General features: G+C 39.0%; 2 protein-coding genes across 7 annotated transcripts in view; one reads left to right on the top strand and one right to left on the bottom strand.

Annotated features, from left to right (window-relative positions):
* The window catches only part of LOC149321946 (dedicator of cytokinesis protein 2-like), a 348,354-nt gene that overhangs the window by 161,228 nt on the left and 167,336 nt on the right, over window positions 1–19,790 (top strand). The window lies entirely within an intron of this gene.
* The window catches only part of INSYN2B (inhibitory synaptic factor family member 2B), a 100,404-nt gene that overhangs the window by 50,037 nt on the left and 30,577 nt on the right, over window positions 1–19,790 (bottom strand). Inside the window, exon 1 of one of the 6 annotated variants that reach the window (XM_089531850.1) lies at window positions 7,142–7,467. The exons of the other annotated variants lie outside the window; for them this stretch is intronic. The gene's annotated coding sequence lies outside the window, so the exon portion shown is untranslated. Of the gene's footprint in view, window positions 1–7,141; window positions 7,468–19,790 lie in introns of those variants that run through there. 6 annotated transcript variants of the gene reach the window in all.

The raw sequence follows: 19,790 nt of genomic DNA, 5'->3' as shown, positions 1-19,790 counted from the left end.
CTAGCTGCCTCCTGTTGCATTCTGGGATTGGCAGTTTTAAGGAGGGGTATTTAGAATTCTCAGACAGAGAAGTTCTCTGCCTGAGAATTCTAAATACCCCTCTTTAAAACTGCAAATCCCAGAATGCAACAGGAGGCAGCTAGAGGAGTCAAACTGGAATTGTGGCACTTTAAGGGTATAGTGTGATAAACGTCTGAATTTATAAGAGCATTAAAGACCAATCTCTTTCGGCAGGCCTATCCAGATGATTTTTAAATTGTGAATTTTAAATGATGAATTTTTTAATGTGGATTGTTTTAATATGTGTACATCTTGTTTATCCTATTAAATTGATGTCTGTTTAACTGATATTTATCTGTCAATTGTTGTTGTTCCCCACCTCAATCCATGGGGACAGGTGGGTAAATAATAATAATAATAATGATAATAATAATAATATAGCCTCCCTCATATAATTAGATTTTATACTAGGATCCAGCAAAGGATTATGATATTAAAGTACATCATTCCAAAGTGGTAGGAGGGTAAATCTGGAGGAGCATTACTACATGAGTAGGTAAGATGTAATGATATAAGAGTTGTCACTAATGATGGTACAGTATTGACTGAACAGTGTGGTTGTCAAAGTGCCACCCTCCAGTTGACGTCGGGCTGCCAACATTTGGCTCATGTTATTCCTCAACTTTGGCTGTGCTGGCTAGGGCTGATACAAGTTGTAGTTCACCATATAATTCCTGCATCTGAAGTCGAATGATATAGGCAGCTCCATTCTAAGAAAGTGACTTGCTGACTATAACCAAAGAAATGTTTCAGAGTAGGGCCCAATAATAATATTTATAGGGGTGATGAAAGAGGAGCACAGTGGAGCCCTTGAGCTCATAATTTGCCTATCCCTGTGGTATGTATTAGAGTAGTTTAGAATTTCTCTTCCTTTAAAGAATTATATTATTTAATTTGGACACCTAAAATTAAAGTTTCACTCCTAGAGTGTACACAGGCTGATTGAGAATTATTGCACTACGCAGGCAGATTTCTCTTGGCTCTAAAAACGCCTTTCTTAGGTAGGCAAAGGTCCTTAATAGTACAGACTAGTCTATTTACTCTACTTGTGGTTAGCTTACTGGGAAAAAAAGCACAAAGAACTATCTGTATTTTTTTTCTCAGAATAGATTGTATTTTTTCTGCAGACAAATAGACATGCCCAGGTAATAAAGCAGTGTCAAAGGCAAAATGAAAACGTGCCTCTTTCTTTTATTCAAAGCACAGAATATTTCAAAATTTGAATCTGTTTTTTTTATTTTATTTTAGAAAACATACCTTGTTTGGTTTGATTTATGTTGAAAATTTTGCTTATGATTTGAATGAAAAATGGTGGCACTTACTATCATTTGTTTTACACCAAGTTACATGCAGAGTGGACCAAATCCCCCTCCAAAGCCACACTTTACCAGTTGTTTGTGAGTCTGAACAAAAATGTTTGGGAAGTAAACCTAGGTATAAATACCAATTTTGATCAAAATCAATTAATAAATGTGCATTTTAGAGGTGGTGGTGGGAGAAAGAAAGCCTAAATGTTTGCTCATGTAGCTACTGAAAGAGTTGACAGATTGGTTCCAAAATAGTCTATATTTTGATCCCATGTGGTTGTGAAGTAAACTGAGTAGTAATTGCTGTACAAATAGATGGCACACTTTATAATCTAAAGAGAAATCAATACTGGACCATTTTCTCCTAGTGGAAGTTGTAAGAGAAGTGACTAGGAAATTATGAAGCCATTTCACTTAGATGAGTTCTAGTATATGCTTTGCAAAGCTTTCATACATTTTTAATTTACTTTGTAAACAACTTGTTGACTATATGAACTAATCTTAATATCAAAACAAACAGTATGAGAAAATTAAATAAAAGTATTATTTACATCTTGGGCTTTTTTTTTTTTTAAAAAAAGACACTTACAGATCTGTATTCTGTGATACAAAGGCAGACAATGTAATTTGTACACTAGATACAGTGCAGCACTTGAGGTGATGGTGCTACATAATCTGATCCCAAGAGAGCTCTACAAACACTAATAGAAATTCAGTTGTGGCTTGTTTATTTTGCTGCTTTCTAAAACCTGGCTAAAATTTGTTTTCTTACACTTGTTCATATGTGTGTGTGTGTGTGTGTGTGTGTGTATACAATTCAGTTATTTCTTGCTTCTTCTTTTGTTTTAGTTCTGAGACATCACATAGCTGTATATCATATTTTGTCGTGCTAATACTACATATTTTCTAGAGTTAACATTCTAAGGGTAAAGATGAATATGCTTAAATGTGTGACATTTTGGCTGATTAATGTGTATTTTGGATTAGTATTTCTATCCATCTTGATGTGCATATTATTCCTGCTGTGAATAATAGTTTGTTCAGTTGTGCTTCCTTGCCTTTTCAGAACTCATTAGTATTCAGTTTACATTATGTGACACACACACACCTTTTTTTCAACAATTCCACATCATTTTTTCAGCTGTAACTCCATATTTTGGTTACATGTTTCCTCTTATCCATAAAACATACACCAGTTTCTCAAATCAATTTAACAAGCCCTGGCCTTGTTTGCAGTTGATCACATGCCAAATACAAGGAAGAATATTTAACTGTTAAACTTGCAAACTGGACCCCAAATTATCATTCAGATCTAATATACTTCTAATATAAATCATTAGATTTGTTAAACACTGTATTTTGCATTTTAACACAAAAAGAAAATCTCATCAACCTGAGCATCAAAAGTTGAACTGAAAGAACAGTTGCATTTTCCTCAACTCCATCCCATCCCTGCACTGAAATAAAATACTCAGCTGAAACAAAGATTTAATCAGAAAGTCATATTTGAGAGTTGGAGCACACAAGCTGCCAGAAGCAAACCCCAGACAAATGTCTATTCTCAGCCTAGGGACTGATCCCTGCATCGTTGCCTGTAGAAATGCTTTCTGTATTTTAAGGAGCCAGACTTCTCTCAGAAGACAGTAGAAAAGGGATGAGGATGGTTGAGATAAAAATAGTCTACTGTAGTCTTATTTGAGAAGTGATGTAAAGGTTCCCACTATACATTACGCTACTCTTAGGATGATCTTCATGGCTTCTAGTCCCTCCATTCTAGGGAAATAAAGTGAGGGAGAATTATATGTCAAAGAAATTACTGAACTGCTTCTATCTGCATTTATCTGAATTTTTAAACATTTTTCAGTACTGCTAAGTAATTGGCATTGTTGAAGCTTTATTGTTTTGGACAGTTTCTGAAAAGTTGGGAAGGTCTCATATTTTCGGGGATTTTTAAAATATCCCCCCCCCCCCCCCGAGACTATAGCACTTGGTTTGCAGTTACAAAAACAGATGCTAATGCTATTTGGTTACCACACAGGTGCTACTGCTCCAACATTTCACGAACTAGATTGCCTTTTCTGTGCAAATACAACCAGTTTGAGGATCATTGGCTTTATTTAATGAACTTTGAACGGTTTTGTGCTGTAGGCAAGAATACTGTTTGAAAATGTGCACTGTACATGTGGGCAGTGTTGGGAATTATGCTCTCTCCAGATAGTGGCTTTTCATTTAAGGTCCTCTGTTTTTCTTAAATGTCCTACATTTTGGGCTGAGTTTTGTCCTGCAGTAGTCCTACAGTTTGGTCTCAAATTTGTCCTACATTTTATCCCTGGTAATAGTGGACAATTATGGCAACCCTAGGCTTTTGGGATGTCAGTCTTGGAATCCTCACCAATCCTCTAAGGGCCGTTCATCACCACCACCACACCCCTTTCCCCCCAAAGGTATGAATTTGTTTTTCAGCTGAAAAAAATACACCTTAAGCCCCCTGTGTGGTTTTCATGATTTTGTTGCCCCAATATGCCTCTAAACAGTAAGTGATGACCAAAGTGACTTATGGGCGGGATACATACCGCCATTTAGTACGTATAGAATACGTACTAGGGTTAGGAAGGGGCGGTGCTTCCGCACCCCCCTAACCCTAGTACGTATTCTATACGTTCAAGATGGCGGCGCCCCTTCCACATGGGCACCGCCATCTTTGCGTATCGGACGCTGAGCGTCCGTACGCGTCGCGCCGCTTGTGACGTAGCGAGCGCGCCCCTGGCGCCTCGCTACGTCGCAAACGCGACGGTAAAAGAAGCTCCATTTTGGAGCTTCTTTTTCGGTCCGCGCGGGAGTCGGGCCGTCTGAAGGCTCCGGCTCCCCCGCGGACCTACTGGCGGCGGCGGCAGACCCGGTATGTACCCCGCCATAGTTATCAAAATGGCATATACAACAGCCCAGCTACAGCCCTCTAGAGCAGTGATTCCCACTTGTAAAGGCTTGAAGGCTGCCAAAAGTGGGGGGGGGGGGGGAGGTCTGGCATTCCATAGGCCAAAATTTGTATTCAGTTAATTCAGCAGTGAGAGAAGAGCAGAGATCAGAATCTTGCCCTTCTCAGTAGGTTCAGGCATAAACAAAGTGCTGCAGCCTCTCCTAGATTCTTGCTCTCCCCCCCCCCCCTCCATTAAAAGCATTTGCTATCTTGACCATACACACCCCAGTTTTCATCTGTGAGATGTTGGAGCATCGGCGGTTCACACCATTGGCCATGCTAACATGGGCTTCTGGGTGAAAAGTTCCCTACTGCTTATGTAGATGAGCAGAAATCTCCCTGCTGATAACAGTCTTTCCAACAAATTATGAGAGCCTTTGTTTGTATAAAAGCTTGGTTGTAGAACTCCCATTTTCTGTGTTACTTTTTGTATGTTTCATTCTTTCCCTCCACCCCAGCAAGTTCATTTTAAACTCAGCTTTCTCATTAGCACCCTCATTCTGCTAACATATGATCACAAGCTCCAGGGAACAACGCAGTTTAGAATGAGTCTCCTTAGCAATATTGTATTCAAATTGGTGGTTACAGATTTATTTAGCAAAATTTCCCTAAAGGAGGTAATCTTTGGCTTTTCAAACAGTGAAAATATACAATGTGAAAACAGGGAGGATGTTGATTGAAAGCTGCAAGCACCACACAAGCAGTTCAAAAGAAGCTTTAAGGAAATTCAAGATAAAGACTGGCTCTTGCCTGTTCCTCTCTCAGCATTAGGTTACCCCCAAGGCAATGAGTTTCTAAGGACAGTGAACCAAGAGCAAGCTAGCCAAGAAGAAACGGTATAATGTTTTAAGTATGTGTAGAGAATGCAAAGGTGTATTCTGCACTGGTGTGCATATTTTCAGCACACTTACGTATTCAGCAGTTTAGATGATATATCGAATTTCAAATTGTTATTAAAACCCCAGGAATTTTCAGCACTGGGGCTTTTGGAAATCCATCTCAACTGTGCATAAATGAGCTCCATTTCTGAGTTTGCAGATTTGTAACTTTGTGACTGGCATATATTACCACTTTAGTACAGTACAGAATTAAAGTACAAGTTGATATCCAATTTAATTAGCTCCTGGAAATTAAACAATGTGTTTATCATAATGAGAGAAGCCTCACAAAAGCCCCATTATTTAGCAGCTCCCGTCTTTATGCAACTTTTTTTACCCACTTCCTTTTTTAGACCTTTTCAGATTGTAAATATCTGATACTCATTTTAATTTTTACTGAATCAAGCCTGATAAGGGAAAGTAGAGCAGAAATAAACACATTTTTGAAAACTAATTTTTATTCTGATGAAGGATGTGTGACCCAGGACAAATAATTCTGACTTTTGGATCCTTAAGCAGAATAGCTGGATTACTTTTTCAAGATTTTTAAAAACTTATCACTGGCACACAGTTAAGTCACTGAGGGAATTAAAATGCCATTTTTAGCATGATTTCTAATAGAGCCCCTGCATTCCAAAACAGAGAGGGCTCTCATTTAAAGCTTGGGAACTTTGGCTGTTAGCAAAAGTGAGACTTACACTGCCAGTTTTGGTGGGGGCAGAGAGTCCTGCATTTATAATTCAGATTTCAAGTGGACGGCTTCTAGTTTCTGTGCAATAATGGGAAGGGGGGTGGACCACATTCAGAATCATTCCATGCTAAAGATGCTTCCAGATGAGATTTTATTGTGCAACTGCTGTGCCTTGTTCATGGAATTTTATTTCAGATTGGTGGATCATGATCATTATGACTTTTAATTGTCCTGATTTTTCCCCTGTCATTTCATCTTTTTTTTTCCACACATAAGAGCATAATCCTATGTATGTTTACTCACAGGTAAGTAAGTCAGATTTGCAGGCTGAAAAGCTTAATTGTGTGAAGCACCTCCAAGGGTGATGTGCATTGGCTGTTCTTTGTCCTAGGAGCCCTGATGGTGCATTGGTTAAATGTCTGTACTGCAGCCACTCACTCACAAACCATAAGGTTGAGAGTTCAATCCCAGCCAAAGGGGCTCATGCTCGACTCAGGCTTGCATCCTTCCGAGGTCACTAAAATGAATATCCAGATTGTTGGGGGCAATTAGCCTACACTTTTTAAACCACTTAAGGAGTATATAAGCGGTATAGAAATGAGAATGAGAATGAATTTATTACGGCACATGGCCAGCACCAAAATATAGCAAAAATACAAAACATATAGCATCAGATGTACTGCCGTAGCACAAATGTATCAACATTCTACTCCGAATGAAGATGTGTATCTTCTATATATCCAAGTAGAAGGGGAGAATGCCCACAGTCCCATCCCCTATAGCATCACAAAATTCACACATTATTATAAGACATTGGCACAGTCAACAGTCGGATACCACATCCTCATTCCACAAAACCTTTTCAAGATTTAGGAAAAGAAAAAAAAATTAAAACATTGGCATAATTATACAGTTATCAATGAACTTTTTCAATGCCATATCTGTGACATTTTATATAAAATGGTATAAAGATAAAATATGTAAAAACAGGAAGATGATGGCTCATTATGTAAGAAAGATTCTTTGGAAATTAACTATACTAAAACAAAAATCTATCATAAGTGGTCAGTTAGCAATAACTACAGGTTCCATTCTATAAATATTTAGGAATAATTTTGCATGAAAAGGGTCTTGCTAACTTACACCAAAAAAAATGCGTTAATGAATGTCCAAAGAAGTATCAGAGCTCTCTGTTCCTTCTTCCATAACAAGGGAGGCCGATACGTACCTGCTGCGTTGCAAGTCTTCATTGCTAAAATTCTAGCTCAGCTATTGTATGGTTTGGAGGTTTGTTCTTTCAGTAATTTTGTTCCTTTTGAGGTTGTCCAAACCAAGTTTTTAAGATCGATCCTGGGCATCCCAAAATGTGTACCAAATGTTATAATCCATCTTGAAATTGGAATGTTATCAATTGAGGCTCATATTTGGATAGGCAAATTTAATGTATGGTTAAAATTGCTTTTTAACCCTATTGGTTTGGCCCCGTTAATACTAACAGACCCTTTTAGATCAACTTGGATAAATTCTTTAATTTTGAAACTTTCTTCTATTGGGTTATCAAGAGATCATGTACTTATGCTGGGTATAGAAATGTACTTGCTATGGGTGTTGCTTGGAGATACATACTTGTATCCTGGTGCTCCACTTATCTTCTAAAGAAAATGATTTGGATTACAAATAGTAGCTGCAGAAATGCTAAATCTTATCAGGAGCTGCAGACACTCTTGATTCCTTCATGATGACAAGGAACTCAGAGCCTTGTTGGATCAGATCAAACCTCTATCATGTCCAGCGTTCTGTTCACACAGATGCCAATTAGTTGTCTATATGAATCCCACCAGCAGAATATGAATGCAGCTGTACCCTTTGTCTTGTGCTCCTGGAAAAAGATACACAGAAGCATATTGTTTCTACTACAGGAGGTGATGTGCAGCCATCTTAAAAGATAGCTATTGTTCTTGACATCCTTCCAGATTGTATTTGACCCCCACCCCTTCAAAGCCATTAAGACTGGCATTCATCTTTACATCTTGCGGCACTGAATTCCACATTTTAACTGTGCAGTCTATGAAATAGCAATTCCTTATATTTGCCCCACTGTTGACCTTCAATGGATGATTCTGGGTTCTAGTATTATGAGAGAGGAAGAAAAGTTTCTGTCTGACTAGTTTCTCCAGACTGCACATAGAGGATTGAGGATTTAACTCTTATCCACCCCCTGGACTATTTGTATAAGGTCACCTTTAGATATTCACATAATACCTACGTAATTAGCGATGTTTCTCTAGAGCGCTTATAGCAGCTGGTGAGGCAATTTTAAAAGGGAAAATAAAGGGTTTAAGTGACCTACGTGAGGTCTACACCCCAGCTTATCCTCTTTCTTCTTTTTTAATGTAATGCTGATTGGAGATTTCTTTCATTATGGACAACATCCAATATAGCTTCAGCAGACTGTTCACAGAACAAAACTTCCTCTCCTCATCTGTACATTCTCATATCCCCCATTTGCTCTGAAACATCCTCCAAATTTCCAGAGTGGATTTAAAAGGTGTATGGGCAGGCAAAGGAGGGATGGAAATCCATTCCACTAGTAGTGTCTATTGATAGATTGATACAGCTGAATACTGAATAAAATTGCAAGTATAGTTTGACCATAATGTGACACCTATCAAGGTGTCACAGTATAGGCAGAGTCAGCATTGGAAATCTGATTTTTTTATTTCTTTAATGTGTCCCAGCTCTTTTGGAAAGTTAATGATCACTCCACTGATACCTTATATGTTGAATGGCTAGCAATCTATTCAGCAAAGTCTGACTTGAGATTGGATAAAAGTGACCGACCCGACATCTTCTGAGCAGTGAAACATCTCACTGTTTTCGTTTCAGATGTACATATTCTTCTACTTGTTTTATTTGAATCTTTTATACTCTCTTCTTCAATGAAATTATCAGCATACTGTACAAAATATAAACCAATCAATAAATTAATGCTTAAACTGAGAAATAAAAATGTATTAAAAAGAATGACAGCATAAATACAACAAATCCAACTAACCTGAAGCAGATATAATTGAATTAAAAAGACTCAAGAAAATAAAAAAGAGTTTGCCTTATTTCAAAATAATATCAGGATAAGTGCAAGGCATGATATGGAGAGATTGAAAGCTGAATGGATCTGAGATCCAGGGTAAAGAAAAAAGGGGTGCAGCTTCACACATTACCCATACATACAAAAGGATTTACTACTATAGTGTGTGATGTCCAACAGCTTAGATAGCTCAACAGGGTGAGATAAATATTTGGAGGGTGAGACTATTGATTACTCCTATTCATAAATTGCTTGTTAGTATATCCTGGCCTCTGAATGTAAAGGCTGGGGAACAACAATAGAGTTGCATTACTGCCCTCTTGTTCTGCTTTTGAATTTTCCACTTCTGGTTGACCATGGTGGGAAATAGAATAATATAATCACAGAAACACAGAGTTGGAAGAGACCTCAAGAGCTATCAGTTCCAACCCACTGCCATGCAGGAATAAACAAACAAAGCATCCCTGAACCCGGGTTATTTTGTTAGTGTTCACACTTGTCCCGAATGCACTTGGTGCATGTTGGGAGAAGGCTACCCAAATTTAACCTGGGATACTGGATTCCATGTTTTTCCTGAGTTTTCTTGAAAGATCCACATCTATCCACACCTTTGGTGTGAATACGCTACTGAATATGTAGTGTAAATACACTACTGAATCGATCTGGATTGCCTGGTTGACTTCCCCTTCAGTCCCTCTGAGCCTTTTTCAGAGTAGAGAGGAGAAGTTCTGGGAAGGGCTCCTCAGTCTGCCAGGACGGGACAGGAGATACCAGTGGTTGCCATGGTGAGGGAGGTTGCCTAGGCATGTGTGAATAACACACAGGGTTAAAATTCCCCAGAAAGATGTGCAAACCTAAAACATAATGGGAACAATGATCTGATATTGCATAATCTCTGTTTAAAAACCTCCAAAGAAATAGACTCTGCCACTCTCCAAGGGAGCGTGTTCCACTGCTAAACAGCTCTTACTGTCAGGAAGTTCCTCCTAATGTTGAGGTGGAATCTCTTTTCTTGTAGCTTGTATCCCTTGTTCCATGTTCTAGTCTCTGAAGCAGCAGAAAACAAGCTTGCTCCATCCTCAATATAACATCCTTTCAAATATTTAAACAGGGCTATCAAATCACTCCTTAACCATCTCTTCTCCAGGCTAAACATACCCAGCTCCCTAAGTCTTTCCTCATAAGAGATGGTTTCCAGACCCTTCACCATTTTGGTCACCTTCTCTGGACACGCTCCAGTTTGTCAACATAATTTTTGAATTGTGGGGCCCAGAGTTGGATGCAGTATTCCAGGTGATGCCTGACCAAAACAAAATAGAGCGGCACTATTACTTCCTTCAGTCTAGGCATTACACTTCTATTTATGCAACCTAGAATTGCATTGGCTTTTAAAAGCTCCTGCATCATGGTATTGTCTCACATTCAATTTCTGGTCTACTAGGACTCCTAGATCCCTTTCACATGTACATGCATGCTGAGGATGGACCACCCTCAGTGTGCATTTTTTAATCATTTTGACCTGAGTGGTCTTAAGGAGCCTTCTATTTGCGTTCTCATAGTAGGAGCCTTTATGTAACAGGGCCCCCTGCCTCCATGAAAGTTCCCTATTGTATGAAGGCTTCTACTCATGCCAACTGTATGCAGATCAAACCTTTCTTCAGATCAAATGCCTCCATGCACTGAGGTTACGGACTGTATGAATGGGGATTTTAAATGCGGACCTTTTTATCCAAGCTTTTGTAAGCACACTGGCTATAGCTTGCTTGAGACAGTTGGTTTGTAGACCCTTGTTCTGTGAATTAAAAAAAAAAAACAATTGACCAAGATCCATTGGGAACATAGCTATGACAACTTAGCTACATTCCTCAATGCTACCCCTCTGGAGCCTGAAGCCCCCTCCCCAACAGAGGGGTTTGCAAGATGCTGAAGAGTGGGACAGTGAATAATGATGCATCAAGCCCTGTCCTGGTAGTGGGGTGTGCTGCAACAGGAAGCAGCAGGGATCCCAGCATGGTGTGCTCACAGTTTCCTTCATTGCTCACCATCCCATTTTCCAGTACTTTGGAAATTGCTGTGCAAAACTGCAAAGGATTTGCAAAGGAGGTTTTGAGGGGCAGTTTCAGCTGTTGCAATGGTGCAATGACTGTAAAAGCGAATTAGTGTAATTACAATGTTGTAAATTTGGCTTATAACCTATAGTAAAAGTGAAATGTACAGATATAGGATGGGGGACGGTTGGCTTGATGGCAGCATGTTTGAAATGGATTTAAGAATTTTAGTGGCTCACAGGCTGAATACGTGAGAGCAGTGTCATGCAGCAGCTATGAAAGTCAATGTAATTCTAGGCTGCATCAATAACAGTATAGTGTGTAGATCAAGGGAAATAATAGTACTACTTTATTCTGCTTTGGGTCCATTTCTGAGCACCACAATTCAAGAAGGATGTTGACAGGCTGGCGCGTGTCCAAAGTAGGGTGACTAAAATGGTGAAAGGTCTGGAAACCATGTCCTATGAGGAGTGGTTTAGTGAGCTGGGTATGCTTAGCCTGGAAAAGAGATGGTTAAGAAGCGACATGACAGTCATGTTTAAATATTTGAAAGGATGTCATACTGAGGATGGAGCAAGCTTGTTTTATGCTGTTCCATAGACAAGGACAATGGATTCAAGTTACAGGAAAAGAGATTCCACCTTAACATTGCAAAGAACTTCCTGGCGATAAGAGTTGTTTGACAGTGGAACACACTCTCTCGGAGTGTGGGGGAATGTCCTTCTTTGGAGGTTTTTCAACAGAGGCTGGATGGTCACCCATCGGGAGTGGTTTGAATATGTATTCCTGCATTGCAGGAGGTTGAACTGGATGGTCCTTGTGCTCTCCTCTAAGTTTATGATTCTATGAAACAGCTTTTAAAAATTCATCTGTACATACCTAGCCCTATCGGCATCCTTTACATTTATATCTCATTTTAAATTGATGTGTATTTTAACTGATGTGTTCTAACTGTTGTTCCCCGTCTCAATCCATGGAGAGAGGCGGGTAAGAAAATAATAATAATAATAATAATAATAATAATAATAATAATAATAATAATAATTTCATTGCCTTTTTGAGGATCATCTTCCTCTGTCGATAAGCCAGACCTCAAGTGTTAACAGTTATTTTTCTGCCCATTATCTGTCCTTTGATTACTGTTCTAGATTCACACTTACAGTGTGCAAATGAAGTCTCCTGACTGATGGGTGAGGGCCACAAAGTACTTTGTTACTACTGTGTTTGATCTGCTTCCATATTGTAAAGGCAAGAGGAAGCAACCTGCTGCTTAAGATAAATGGGAAGGGATAATATCCCATTCTTCCTGGGATGATTAGTTTACAGATTTTGTACAATGTTTTATCCTGATGTTTAATCAGGTGGAAATTGCATGAAAATGCATGGGAGCAGGAAAAGGCATGATGACAGCTTGCAATTCTAGCATAATTATTACCTCAAAGATTGTGTAGTGTTGTGATGATAACAAAAGGCATTAATCAAACAATACAATTCAGTGATGTAGCAAACTGATTATAGACTTCCATGCATACTGCAAAAAAGTCTTCTGAATAGAAATACTAATGAGAATTCAAGTTAGACGTTAAATGATTTTGCATTTCATGTTTGTTTTTCTTGTCACTTCTTGTTAGTCAGTTTGGCTTTAATGCCTGCCAAACCATGCTGAAAACAACACAGATTTTCAGGGCAAAGCCCACGTTTTCTAAAAATATTTAAAAGGCAGGTATTTCTACTCAGCTTTTATTAAAATTCAAATGTGCTCCAAATAAACACCAATTAGGAATGCCATTTGCTCAGCAGAACTACAAAGCTGAAGATTGCTTGCCATTTTCTGTCTTTTGTGAATTCATGTTTGTGAGTCTAAACACAACTAAGGAATAAGTGGTCAAAAAGGACAAGAATGTTTTTGTGAACATTGTAATAGCACCAATTTTCTGCAACAATTTTCTGCTTTAAATTCTTTTAGAAGACTTTTTTTAAAAAAGAAAAGTACAATTTCAATAAGTTATGTCCTAAATTATATGCCATATTCAGAAGTTTGCAAGGAAAGTGTAGACAAATGTTCTACAAGTCTCTCCCTATGAAACAGAAGCTTTCAAATTAATCCAGATGAGCTGTTAGGAATGTGTTCAAGCATGTGGTTTGAATGGTTAATGGATTTATGATGTGGCTTAAAATGGTGCGATATTTTAGGTTTCTCTCTTCTTCTTTTTATTAGAAACAGCAACTATGAAAGAAAATCCCAATGAATGGTTGTCAAAAAGAGAGTAGAAGCAGAGGCTTTTTTAAAGTTGTAAAAGTAAGAGAAGGAGGGATGGAGAGGAAGAGAGGTTTTAAGGGAGAATTAAAGTAATTCACCCATACAATCATTTTTAATGATTTATGGTTCAGTATTGGAGATAGGTGGGTGTATATTGTCTCAGTACATAGATACATGGAAGACCATTTATGCTGAGAATGGAGGAACTCCCTGACTTTAAGCAAAGTGGTGGGAACAAATGACTCATTGTTTCTTACTGTAGAGAGAATTTAAGGATTGTTTATATGTATTTTTAAAAATAATTCATCTGAATTATGGGACACGTATAAGATATTTGATCTCAGGATAAGTTTGGTTATTACTAACAGGTGAAATGGTGATGAGAGATAGAACAAGATGGAATGGAGAAGTCCCTATTAATTTTATTTTAGAACCCTCACCATCTCCTGTAACTTGTTCTGTTTCCAGATTGAATTGCTTATGTCCCTGCCAAAGATTAGCTGAAATGTAGCAGTGGGTTAACTGTAAGTGACCCATAATTTTATCTGCTTGCTTGTCTTTGTAGATCTGTGCATTGGTGCTGGCAGCTGTATGTGATTTTATGCTTTTACATTTGTCAGTGGCCTTGTATGAACACACTGTGACTTCAATTACACTATAAATCTCAAGTTCCTATGCATGTCTCTTTGCTGTTTCATATGTTTTCAACTAAGGCGCATTACAGACCGCCCCTTTGGGGCGGCTTGTAAGCGTGCCTTTCCCCAGTGTATCGGGGCCTCAGTGGTCAGAACGGCAGCCGCTGAGGCCCCAATCCACCGCTTTCCGGGCCGCGGGGAAGCGGCAAAAGGCTGCTTCCCCGCAGCCTGGAAAGGGGTGTCCTTGGGGCTTCAAGCCCCAAGGACACCCCGCGGCAGCGGGGAGGAGGAGAAAGGGGCCGCTTGGCCCCTTTCTCCCTTGCGTTGCTGGGCACAGCCGTCTGAAAACTGCGCCCAGCGATGCAAAGCAGCGCCGCAAACCAGGAAGGAGCTCCGAAACGGAGCTCCTTCCTGATCCGCACAAAGGGCGCACTAAGCGCCCTCGTGCGGAGCGATGACGTCATGTCCGTGCCGCCCCATATAGAGGCGGCATGGTCGTGACGTCGTCATGGTGGCCCCTATGTAGATGGGGCACTGCCATTTTGTACAGACTCAGTCCGTACTAGGGTTAGGGGGGTGCGGAAGCACCGCACCTTCCTAACCCTAATACGGACTGACTACATACTTAAAGGCCCGTCTGTAACGGGCCCCAGTTTCCTTTTTTAGATTAAATTATAAAGTGGTTGGATTTGTATTACTTGCAGCTAATATATGTAGGCTTCTTATGGTTATTTTAATTGGTGCTATGCAATTTTCATCAGTAAGAAATTGCTTGTAAGAAATTACATGTTTTGCTAGATAAGTAGGCAGGGGAAGGGGATGGTATACTTAACCTGGCACAGATGTCCCAAAGACCTGGCATGCAAAAAAGCAGAGTTATTATCAGCTGCTTGCCCAAACCTTCCTCTAAGGAAGAAAATGGAAGTTTATTGTTTCAGGACAGAGACCCAGTCTCCATGAGACTGAAACCAGCATAGCTTTGATTCTGCCTCTTGTGTGGGCCAAGCAATACTCTCCCCAGAATAGTAGTGGATCTTTTCATTGCTTAAGGGTTATAGCTCAGAAAATATAATAATGCAATTTTAGTCAAAACTTTTAAAAATAACTCAAGTTTTTCTTTTTTGTGTGCAGTCTTTTAAAATAATCCAGGCATTTTTTTACCTTTCAAAACTGTTTTCTGTTGTCTGGATTAGAACTGATATTGAGCAAAGGGAGTGAGGGTCAGTGCAGTAAATGTGTATATACATAATATGCAGAAAATACATTCTGCCCTGTTATTGGGTTATAAAGACAAATCTTCTGGTCAGAACATTGAAAAGCTAGAGGACATTAGTCTTCTAATTCTTAAGCAAACAAAGTCTTTGGGGAAAGTGTTACATGTTCGCACTATGGGAAGAGAAATGACACATACTGCCCAAACATAAGAGAATGACAGCCTTAATAAATATTTAGGATAAGTAAAATGCCTTCATTGACTTGTGATGGACATATTCCATTTAAATGATTTACCTCCATTTTACAGCCATGGCATGACATTAGTTTTATAACAACAGCTTGCTGATTCATGCAAATTTTATATTTCCTTTGTTTCATGCAAGATCATTTCAAAATATTTCAAAAGAATATCACATTGTCCAAATAATATATGCAAGCAACTGAAACAGAAATTAGTCTTCTTTTTCTTCTTTTAAAGAGAAGCCTTATATTTATTTCTCATGTTAGTTGAGTTAAATTTATGGGAGAAAAAATCCTATGGTTGAAAAAGGTCATTTCCATAGTCTGTGTCCTTTTTGTTGAGATGTTAAGATTTTTTTGTATTCTGCTATCAAGGAAGTTTCCCCTTAGATTAATTTCACAAGAGCAAAATGCCAATTGCTTCTGATGTAAAATAGAGCTGATATTGTTATGGTAGGAGTACATAGTATGTAGTTTTGAGGTGATATATTCTCTGTTTTTACACTTTTAGAAATGCCACATATAAGTTAAATGTATGGAGTTATGATGAGCAAACTTTAAACTGCAGATATACGTCACAGTGCTTATGCTCACCAGTTCTCTAGTCACCTGTTCTATCTATACATAATTAAGCTGTCTTAAAAGGCTTGGTAGAAGCATGTCTATAACAAGAGGTAGAGACTGTATGTTGCTAGTTAATAAACTTTATATACATTAATTTATTTATTTTTCAAGACTCATGCATAGTTTTTTAAACATTCACCCTGTTCAAACCATGTCTTTGCTTGCTGCTAAAATGATAGTCTTATTTTTGATCATCAAATGAATCTTGACCAAAAAGAATATGAAATAGCAGAATAACCTGTCTTTGAAGTCTGCTTTCCCACCTGTACATGGAAGCTCTCTGTTTTTGCTTGCTAGGGGGATGATAAATTTATCCATAGGGTATCAGGTATTTAATACATTGAAAATTGAAACCATGTGCATTTTTTTAATATAAAAAATACATATTACCCCAGTTTTCATTACAAACACTGAGATACAGTTTTATGGCTGCTTGGTCCATTACTATACCACGAAAGAAAATTACAGATCTTCCATTCTGTGCCACACTTTGTGAGGCTTGAGGGGAGAATCTTAATGTCTAGCAATTCAAGGTGTGCTTCAGATTTAGACCAATGCCAAGTCAAGAACCAAATCTATATTATTCACCCATATTTGAAAAATGTTTGCTTTTAAGTGAAGCTTCACTGAAACTGAGCAAACCTGATTATTTGCTACCAGTTTGGTCTTTGAAGAAGACAGAGGCAAAGACTGCACGTCTTCAAGAACTGATATATTAGCCAAGCCTTTGCTATATGGAAATCACCATGATGAAGTCCTGTGATTAACAGGCCTATTTCCTAATCACTGTGAATATTTTCACCAGGGCTTCTGTTCCAGTCTCAGTGCTTTGGGAGGGAGGGAGGTGTTAAAGAAATACATCACGGGAATTTGGTAGTTTTCCTACTTCAAAATGTGGCAGGGAGTTATTTACAGAGTTCGTGGGACCTGAAAGAGTAGGAATTGTACCTATCTCTCTAAAATTATTCAGGTTTCTCCTTAGGAAACTTACTTCATTCACCATTTTAACATACACTCCTCCACTAATTATCCCTCATAAGAGGCTGTGGTGTCTGCAAATTTCATCAAGGTTAAGAAATGGGCAGGAAGGAGTTATAGGCATTTGTGGATTTGCAATGTAGTCAGGGGAAAACATGACAATTTGGATTGATTCAGACTGAGATGCATGGGTTATTTGCCAAAGTGCCAAAATGGATTCTTGATCAAATCTTATGATCATTGCACATCCTTTTATGGTTGTTTATGGCCAGACTTTGCATATGTACACCACTTTTTAATTATTTTTAAATGCTTGAAATGCAACCCCTCCAATATTAGGTAGGAGATATCATGATATACAGGCTCCTGAAAAATGAGTTGGCATTTCGTTAAAGATTGTTTATCACTCCAACTCAGGTCTAAATTTATCCTTAACACAAGAGGTGCTAAGTGGAAAATGTTGTTCTGCTCTGCAGAAATGCTGCTATAGAAATTGTTAGTGTACATGTGGACAGTTGTCTGATGCAGGTAGTAACACCATTAATTTCATCCACACAGTATAGATATTCTTCTTTACTGGAAAGGGTATAATACTCAGAACATCAAAATAGACATAACCTTGGGAACATTAATCTCAGACTATATTTTTAAAATGCTGTGCCCTATACAGGGCATATCCAGTGCATACATCAACTAGAAGCAAATGGATAAGAGGAATCTAAAAGGATCTTGGCAGATTTTCTCACTGTCATCAAGAAAGGGACCCCTGGCAAGTTAAAAGGCTGTTATGCCGTGGCCCCAATCCAGCCTTTTGAGGGCACGAAAAGTGGCTCCTTTTTGCACTCTGGAAAATGTGCAATAGCCATGGCACCACGGTTATACAGCAATTCTTTAGCACTGCGTCATATGAATGCAGCACCAGAAGAGTGCCATAATGCCATGCACCATGTGAAGTGGCGCATGGTGACATGGCCCCCTGGAGTGGAGCCAGGGCATGTGTTGTGGAGATACTATGCCCCAACTCCAGCCGGCCCCAAGTGCTGATCTGTACAGGGCCTAAGACAACCTGTTAGAAACATATTGTTTACCAGTATAAGACTTTCCAAATTTTGACACATTTTGCTCCAAAACCATGGGTTTGGCTGATAACCCCTCACCAATGTTTTGCTAAAAATAAAATAAAATAAAATAATGCTGATTTTTAAAATGAATACCATTATTGTTTGTAAAACATGCTTCATGAAGTTTTCAGAAAAAGTCCCATTTAAAAAAAAATAGAAAGCTGTACAGTACAGCCTTACATGGGCACACTATACGCGGCTTCAAGCATACACTGAACCTGCGTGACAATGAAACAAATGGTGTGTGCACCAGTGGCACATGCACCACGCCACATGCACATGCCCCATTGTTTGCAATGGGCCATGGGCATACATGGAATTCCCCTTATGCGAGGGGATACGGAACAGATCCCCCACATAAGGGAAGGTCCCACTGTATAAGAATTCTCATAATCTTGTTCAGCGGATGTTGGAAACATTTGAATTTTCTGTTCTGGGATATGAGAATGAAATAAGTGGTGGTTTACATCCCTGGTTCATACACAAAAGCATGAACAACGTTAATTACTCCTGTTAATCACTTTCTCTCTTTCTCCCATAAAGTATCTGATATTCACACTAACAAAGCATCAGACATTTTAAATTTTCATACATAAATTTTGAATGCCTTGTAACTGAGGTTTTTTTTTACATGTCTCAGGTGTTTCATTTCCAATTGGTCTATGTTCAAGGATGATACACCCCAAGAAAGCTGTGTCGCAGGGCTGTTTTCTATGATTTCTTTAAAATAAACAATAATACTGTGGCACATATGTATGTATGTATGTCTGTTTTGGGTTGTTGGACAAGGAGTATTCACTAACTCCTCACACAATATCCAATCTTATCCCATCAGCTGACAAGCTCTGGCAGCACTGCCATAGACTTTTACTAGCTGGGATGAGGGAGAAGATGGTTCTGGACACAGTTCTGCAGCTGGGGGGAAGAGAAATGAGGTTGTTCTCCTGGATATCTAGTGAGTCATTGGGCATCTTGGAGAATCAACTTGTTTGCTTTTCTCTGATCAAAGAACTACAGTTGGGTGCTGCCTGGTTGCCTCCCCCTCCTTTCCCCAGCAAGTCAGTGGCTGTGACAGCATCTCTGGATCATGACATCTGTTGTGAGGGGAGGCACATAGGAAGACAAATCTGAATGGTCAGAGTATTAAACACCACACATTTTGATACATCTTGGATGTATCTTAATAGGCAACAGAACTTTGCTGTCTCTTATCATTAAACTGACTCCTCTTCCATCCACTGCTCAGCTTCTCTGAAATAGGACATAATACAGCTACCATAAGTGCGGCTAAAATGAAGAGCTTGCAGCTCAATCTCAAGAGGGCTGAAGTGCTCACCAACTTATGGCAGCTGTTGTTTAACTGTCCATCACCTTCCTCACTTTGCCCAGAGCACCAGAATGTTACAAAAAAGATTCAGTTCATCCACTTAATGTGTTCTTTTTTAGGTTCATATCCCAGCTTTCTCCCAAAATGGGATTCAGGGTGGCTATATACAGAACAAAGGCTTTTTTTAAAAAAAGTAAAGTAACCTTCCCCTCTATTTTCTCTTCCATATGTTTTACATTAGAACTCTCCTTAACCTCAGCCAGCATGGCCATTGGTTAAGGAGGATGGGAACTGTAGTTCAAACTTATCTGGAAGACATCAGGTGGAAAGACATTGCCTTT

Source organism: Sceloporus occidentalis, unplaced genomic scaffold, assembly GCF_023333645.1.
Source record: "Sceloporus occidentalis isolate IW3139 unplaced genomic scaffold, rSceOcc1.0.p SCAF_1, whole genome shotgun sequence".
In the NCBI taxonomy this organism is placed as follows: Eukaryota; Metazoa; Chordata; class Lepidosauria; order Squamata; family Phrynosomatidae; genus Sceloporus; species Sceloporus occidentalis.
The sequence above is the reverse complement of the archived record's forward strand: the minus strand, read 5'-3'. Positions and strand labels throughout refer to the sequence as shown.